This window comes from Gobio gobio (assembly GCF_949357685.1).
Source record: "Gobio gobio genome assembly, chromosome: 17".
In the NCBI taxonomy this organism is placed as follows: Eukaryota; Metazoa; Chordata; class Actinopteri; order Cypriniformes; family Gobionidae; genus Gobio; species Gobio gobio.
The window spans coordinates 32,167,759-32,175,843 of record NC_137110.1 but is presented as its reverse complement, the minus strand read 5'-3'; positions in this window follow the sequence as shown (position 1 = coordinate 32,175,843).

The following is an 8,085-nucleotide window of genomic DNA, read 5'->3' as shown; positions in this document are numbered from 1 at the left end:
CTAGTTTCAAATATAATTCCTTCGAAGTTTTGGTGCTTTATGTAACGCTATGTAGTGTACATGATAAAACCCGTTCAACATTTGTGTTAGCTACTGTATACAGGCCACCAGGGCATAAAACAGACTTTATCAAAGAATTTGCTGATTTTCTATCAGAGTTAGTACTGGCCGTAGATAAAGTACTAATTGTTGGTGATTTTAATATCCATGTAGACAACGGAAAAGACGTGTTGGGATTAGCATTTAAAGACACACTAAACTCTATTGGAGTTAGGCAACACGTGTCAGGAGCCACTCATCGCCATAATCATACTTTAGACCTAATATTGTCACATGGAATAAATGTTGATACCGTTGAAATTCTGCAGCAGAGCGATGACATCTCAGATCATTACTTAGTATCATGTATACTTAATTTAGCTAAGGTTGCAAACCCCCCTCGCTTCAAAAATGGCAGGACAATCACTGCCGCTACTAAAGATTGCTTTTTAAATAATCTTCCTCATCAGTATCATCTGCTCAGCATCCCAGATAGTATAGAAGAACTCGATGTTGCAACAGAAACTATTGACTCTCTCTTTTCCAGTACTTTAGACACAGTTGCTCCTCTGCGCTTAAAGAAGATTAAAGAAAATAGTCCAACACCGTGGTACAACGAGCACACCTGGGCCCTTAAAACAGCAGCCAGAAAAATGGAGCGCAGCTGGAAGAAAACAAAATTAGAGGTATTTCGTAATTCGTGGAAAGAGCACATGATCACATACAGAAAGGCCGTAAAAACTGCTAGATCTGCTTATTTCTCAACTCTCTTGGAAGAAAACAAACACAACCCAAGGTATTTATTCGATACAGTGGCTAAATTAACCAAAAATAAAGGTTCAACTTCTGATGATTGTAAACAGCACAGCAGTAATGACTTTATGAACTTCTTCACATGTAAGATTGATAATATTAGGAAAAAAAAATTAACCATGCAGCCGTCTACTACAGTATCACATCAGACAGAGCATTGTAGTGTCACTGAGGAAAAATTACACTCATTCACTGCTATAGGAGAAGAAGAATTGGCTAAACTCGTTAAATCATCAAAATCGACAACATGTATGCTCGACCCTATACCGACTAGGCTATTAAAAGAGATGCTACCAGAGGTCAAAGATCCTCTTCTTAATATCATTAATTCATCTTTGTCATTAGGATATATACCGAAAACTTTTAAGTTGGCTATTATTAAACCACTTATTAAAAAACCGCAACTTGATCCTACAGAATTAGTCAATTATAGACCAATCTCAAATCTACCCTTTCTGTCAAAAATACTTGAAAAGGCAGTGTCTTCACAATTATGTTCCTTTTTTAGAAAGAAATGGTATCTGTGAGGATTTCCAGTCAGGATTTAGACCGTATCATAGCACTGAGACTGCTCTCATCAGAGTTACAAATGATTTACTCTTATCATCCGATCGTGGCTGTATCTCTCTATTAGTGTTACTCGATCTTAGCGCTGCATTTGATACTATCGACCACAACATTCTTTTGAATAGACTCGAAAATAATGTAGGTATTAGTGTAATTGCTTTATCATGGTTTAAATCATACCTATGCGACCGTTATCAGTTTGTAGTAGTAAATGAAGATATGTCATACCGATCGCAAGTTCAGTATCGAGTACCACAAGGCTCAGTGCTAGGACCGCTACTCTTCACCCTGTACATGCTACCACTGGGAGATATCATTAGGAAGCATGGCGTTAGTTTTCATTGTTATGCTGACGATACCCAGCTCTATATTTCTTCACGCCCTGAAGAAACTTACCAATTCACAAGATTAACGGAACGCATAGCTGATATAAAACATTGGACGACCGGTCATTTCCTGCAACTCAATTCAGAAAAAACTGAATTTTTAATTATTGGACAAAAAAGCTCCACAAGTAGTAACCTAGAATACTGTCTAACACTTGATGGCTGTTCTGTCAAGTCCTCGTCGTCAGTGAGGAACCTGAGTGTGTGCTCTTTGATACCAATCTTTCGTTTGAAAGCCACGTTTCTAGCATCTGTAAAACTGCTTTCTACCATCTTAAAAATATATCTAAATTACGGCACATGCTCTCAATGCAAAATGCTGAACAGTTAGTTCATGCGTTCATGACCTCAAGGCTAGATTATTGTAATGCTCTACTGGGTGGTTGCCCTGCTCGCTTAATAAATAAACTCCAGCTGGTCCAAAACGCAGCAGCTCGAGTTCTTACTAGAACCAGGAAGTATGACCATATTAGCCCAGTTCTGTCAACACTGCACTGGCTGCCTATTAAACATTGCATACATTTTAAAATCTTACTTATTACTTACAAAGCACTAAATGGTTTAGCTCCCCAATACTTGAGCGAGCTCTTAACATATTTTACTCCATCACGTCTACTGCGCTCTCTAAACTCTGGCCAGTTGATCATACCGAGAATATCCAAATCAACTGCAGGCGCTCGATCCTTTTCCTATTTAGCTCAGAAACTCTGGAACAGTCTTCCTAACATTGTTTGGGAAGCAGACACACTCTGTCAGTTTAAATCTAGACTAAAAACACATCTCTTTACTGTGGCATACACATAAAACACTTTTTCAATGAAAAGATTGTTAGGCTGCATTAACTAGGTCAGCCGGAACCGGGAACACTTCCCATAACACCTGATGTACTCGTTACATCATCAGAAGAATGGCATCTACGCTAATGATAGTCTCTCTGTTTTATCCCGAGGTTTACTGCAGTCAGCCGGATCCGGGCCGTATCCAGTTCAGATGGTGGACCTGCGCCCAGAGAAGACCAACACAGGACCCTGAAGTGTCTGCAGAGACCGTGATTAGACTCCCCCTGCAACAATTTCAATAAACCCGTCTCCGGCGTGTTGACTCAGATTGTTCGAATATTACAATTAAATAATACTTAAATCGATATGTCATCCTCAATAAACCCGTCTCCAGCGTGTTGCCTCCGATCACTCGAATATTGCACTTTAATAATTATTTGTCAACATCATCCTCAATAAACCCGACTCCAGCATGTTGCCCCCGGTCCCTCGAATATTCTGATCTATTATGACCTCTGAGCTGTAAAGCTGCCAGAATAATAATAATAATACGCTGTTTGTTAATTGGTCAGAGGAGAACTGGCACCCGACTGAGCCTGGTTTCTCCCAAGGTTTATTTTTCTCCATTAGGTCACCTAATGGGGTTTTGGTTTCCTTGCCTCTGGCTTGGCGTGCTCAGTTGGGGACACAAAATTTTTCAACTAAACATCGAAATAAATCTAATTAATAAACTAAATTAACCATTTAAACTAAATTACTGATCGAATTATTGATCTAAAGCCCACACTGTCACTGTATGATAATTGAAATGAACTGATGACATCAGCGTTTTTTCCAGAATGGCTATACAGCTGAATAAAATTATGCTGCATTATTTTCCTGTTTTACACTGTAAAGCTGCTTTGAAACAATCTACATTGTTAAAAGCGCTATATAAATAAAGTTGACTTGACTTGACTTGACACGCTGCTGGCGGCGTTGCCGTCAATGAAATCCGATACGACAGAGAATTCTTACTACTGTTTCGCAACTCTGTCTCATTTGAACACTTTACAGTAGTGGATACAATCCCAAAGCATCTTAAAACTAATATGAAAGGCGTTAAAGCTCAAACTAAGCGGAAACGTGGATGTAGAGGAGGTCTTCGTCGTCGATTGAGACAGTTGAAAGGTAACAACAAACTCTGCCTGCCTACCACCCTCCTCATCAACGCACAATCTTTGCGAGCAAAAATGGATGAACTATCAGCCAATATCCGCTACCTACATGAGTACCGGAATTCATGCGTCTTGGCAATCACCGAGACGTGGCTGGACAGTGGCGTCTTGCCCAGCGAGGTGGAACCTGATGGCTTTGTGTAATTTAGGACTGATCGCGATCCTAAAATCACCGGGAAGACTCGTGGAGGTGGGGTGTGCCTTCTTGTTCGTGTGAACTGATGCCGTGCAGTCAAGGTTAGAGAGAGCCTGTGCACACCTGACATTGAACTTGTATGCCTCTCCCTTCGCCCCTTTTATTTATTTTTTTATCACTGTAGTATATATTCACCCTAAAGCAAACTCTATCAAAGCACAAAAGATTATCTTTAATTTATCTCAGAGACTTGAATCAATTTCTCCTGACGCTCCTAAATTTATTCTGGGGGATTTTAATAACTGTAATAGCAAGAAGAGTTTGCACACATATTACCAATATGTTGACTGCCCCACAAGGAGAAAAAAGACTTTGGACATGTGCTATGGAACTGTTAAAAATGCATTTTCTTCATCCGTCCTCCCGCCACTGGGGGCGTCCGACCACAGTACTGTCTACTTTTGCCCTGTTTATCAGAGGTTACTTGAAAGGGAGAAACTGCAGGAAAAGTCTGTTAAAGTGTGGGACAATGATAGTATAAAGACTTTGCAGGGGTGTTTTGAATGTACCAATTGGGAGGTTTTTAAAAGTGTAGATATCAATGAACATCAATGAACATGTTGAAGTAGTTACTGATTATATACACTACTGTGTGGACACTATTATTCCTATTAAGAAATTTAAGGTGTACCCTAATGATAAACCCTGGCTTTCTAAAGAATTAAAACCCTTATTAATAAAAAGAGAACAGCCTATAAAAATCAAGATATAGCAGCTCAAAGGGATATTCAGAAACAGATTAAAAGACAAATACAAATAGATAAGCATGTATATAAAGAAAAAATTGAGAATCTCTGTCATGTGGCAATTCCCGATATGCCTGACAGGGCATTAAAAATATGACTAATGCTCCCCACAAGGGTAGAAGCGCACAGCCTCAGATGTTACAAGGATGTGAGGAGCTAGAGATGGCCAATCAGCTCAACTCATATTTCTGTTGTTTTGACAGAGGAGATGGAGATTCTGTCCCAGTGACACCATCATTTATGACTAAATCTCCGGCTGGATTTTATATGAATGAAATAGAGGTTAGCCAGATTTTTAAGAAATGTAATCCTCGGAAAAGTCCAGGCCCAGATAAGATATGTGGTAATGTTTTAAAACACTGTGCGGTTCAGTTGGCACCAGTTTTTACTAATATCTTTAGAGTATCCTATAATTCCGGTATTGTCCCCATGGAAAACATCTAATATAGTTCCAGTGGCAAAAGTCTCTAGACCCTTAGAATTTAGTGATTTTCAATCAATAGCACTCACTTCTTTAGTGATGAAATGTTTTGAGCGTTTAGTAAAAAAGTATATTGTATCTGAAACGGAGCATCTCATAGATCCGATGCAATTTGCCTATCAAGCCTCTAGGGGTGTAGAGGACACCATTTTAACTGTACTGCACCTGCTGTATACACATTTAGAGAAACCAAAGACTCATGCAAAAATCTTATTTGTGGATTTCTCATCAGCCTTTAACTGTATTTCCCCCAGTACATTAGCAGAGATCCTACAAAAAGATTTCTCATTAGAGTGTAGGTTGATTACATGGGTGATTGACTTTCTCAGTTGTAGAATCCAGCAGGTTAAGTTAGGAGGGTCAATTTCAGGAAAAATGATTACTTCGGTTGGATCTCCTCAGGGATGTCTTATCGCCCTTATTATTTATTTTATATACAAATTCTTGTTCTAGTTCTTTTAAAAACAGATTTATTATTAAGTATGCAGATGATACTGCTTTAGTGAGCCTTCTACACGATGGGGAGGAAGAGCATGGACCTGTCTTAGATTTCTTTTTAAATTGGTGTGAGAAATCAAGTCTCCTCTTAAATGCCTCCAAAACTAAGGAGAAGATTATTGATTTTAGAGGGAGAGAACAGGATATAACCCATCCTACATTAATACATGGTGAACAAATACAAGTAGTAACTTATTATAAATACCTTGGCATAGTTTTGGATCATAAGCTGAAATGGAATGAGTGGACTGATTATGTAGGTAAAAAGTTACAACAGAGGTTTTATTTCTTAAAGAAATTGTTGTCTTTTAATGTACATAGCAGACTGCTTTTGTTGTTTTATGGGGCTTTTATTGAAAGCATTATGACATTCTGTGTGAGCTGCTGGTACGGTAATGCTTCGGAGGCTCAGAAGAAATCATTACGGAGGGTTGTGACAATGACAAGCAAACTGCTGGGAATTTCATTAACAAGTTTAGAGAGCATATGCAAAGAGAGAGTAATAAATAAAGCCAACATTATTGCGCAGGATAAGAGGCATCCCTTATATTATGCTTTTGAACTACTGCCATCTGGACGGCGGTATTGTGTTCCCAGATGCATGAAAAACAGGACCAAACTATCTTTTGTTCCCCAAGCAATCAGATTTTTAAATTCATCCTCTAATGTTGATTGATGGTCAGCTGGTCTGGTTATCTTATCTTAAACTCTAAAGTAGATATATTTCTTTTAAATTATGATTGTATATGCCAATTATGAAATCTTAAATGTCTATGTGTGAGTATGCTGCATATGTACTTTCCCTACGGGGATAAATAAACTGACTAACTAACTAACTAACTAACTAACTAACTAACTAACAATCTATAAGCTTATTTTCCCAAGATACTCAGCTGTCAATACCTTATGCATATACGGGAGGTTACTGACTTTATAAAGCTGCACAAGTAACCTATGTGTGCAGGCTGCATTTTGTGACTATAATCTATAGCAAATTGAAATTGAGCTGCTAGAAGTTTTAAATTATTTGTGTCTTCTGTATGTCAATGATCAATTATTGGTCAAGTTTGAAATATGAACTTTCCAAGATGTGTTATATATTTGTTAAAAGAAATTGCTTAAAAACAAAAAAAAATTCCAATGTATTATATTGCTCAGCATTGCGGAGTAATAATTGTGACTGTTATTTAGGTTACAGATTAAATTTATAGTGCAAAATTATGCAATGTATTAAGATATAAATCCTTTAAAATCTTTGATGTGCCTTAAAGTGAAAGCAACCTCTTTGTAGCGACTATGAGTCAGATAAAATAATAACTCAACGGGGAACTGAATTAAAATGAAAGACTCGAATGACACTATGTATTATAAATAATTCAGAATTAATGTTTACACCTTAACTTATTCGTCTGCCGATATGTAAGGACTTAAAGGGGGCTCTGTTAAAGGGAAACATGTATATTTAGCTCAAATGAATGAATTTAATGAATTCATAGGGAATTTTGAGAGTCTATTTTACAGCCGAGCAAATGACTCTTCTAGCGTTCATTTGAACGGGCCGTAAATATCAACTCTGCAGCGGATATTAATATCCGAACAATAGTGAAACTCTATTTAACAGCCAGGTAACTTAGATCGGCAGTTCAAGACATTAAATTGATAAGCACATAACACAAGAACAGTTATCTTTGAATACAAACGGAACTTTATTGATTAATCTAACACATCAAACTAATATCTAACATAAACACACACGCTCGCACATTCACACGTTGCAGAAAGGAAGAAGGTGAGGAAAGAATAAGTTCTAAGAGAGAGAAATTATGAAATCCTAAGCAATCTATGCATTTATGAAACATGACCTGAAGAAACCATTGATCAGTAATTTAACCTCCTATCGTTTCTTAGGCAGGGTTATTACATTTGATCTAATGCACCAGTTCAGCTTGGAATCAAAAAGGCGTTACTTGCGTTTGGGTTTCGCGTGTCATCTTACAAAGGGGGATTCCCTTCTCCTGGCTGTGCAGGGATTTTCCGGGATCTTTGATTCGCTGAAGGTCTGGTTGACGTCTGGGGAAGCCGAACACGTGGAGTGTTGGCGGCTGGATGAAAGTCTTGTGGGCGTTGTTTGAAGTTGGAGCGCGCTGTTAGAAACTCGTTGTTGAGAGACTTTTACGGCGAAACTTAACAGAACCCGAGACTTAACGGCAATAAAATAAACTTTAAGTAAAAGAAAGGAAAGTGAGAGAAAAGCAGATGGCCTGAATGAAATCGTTGTTAACCCATTTTCTCTGAAGTTGGTCTGTCACGATCGTCAGATCGTCTCCTGGGAGCTCCGTTCAGAACTCTCTCTGGTCATACTG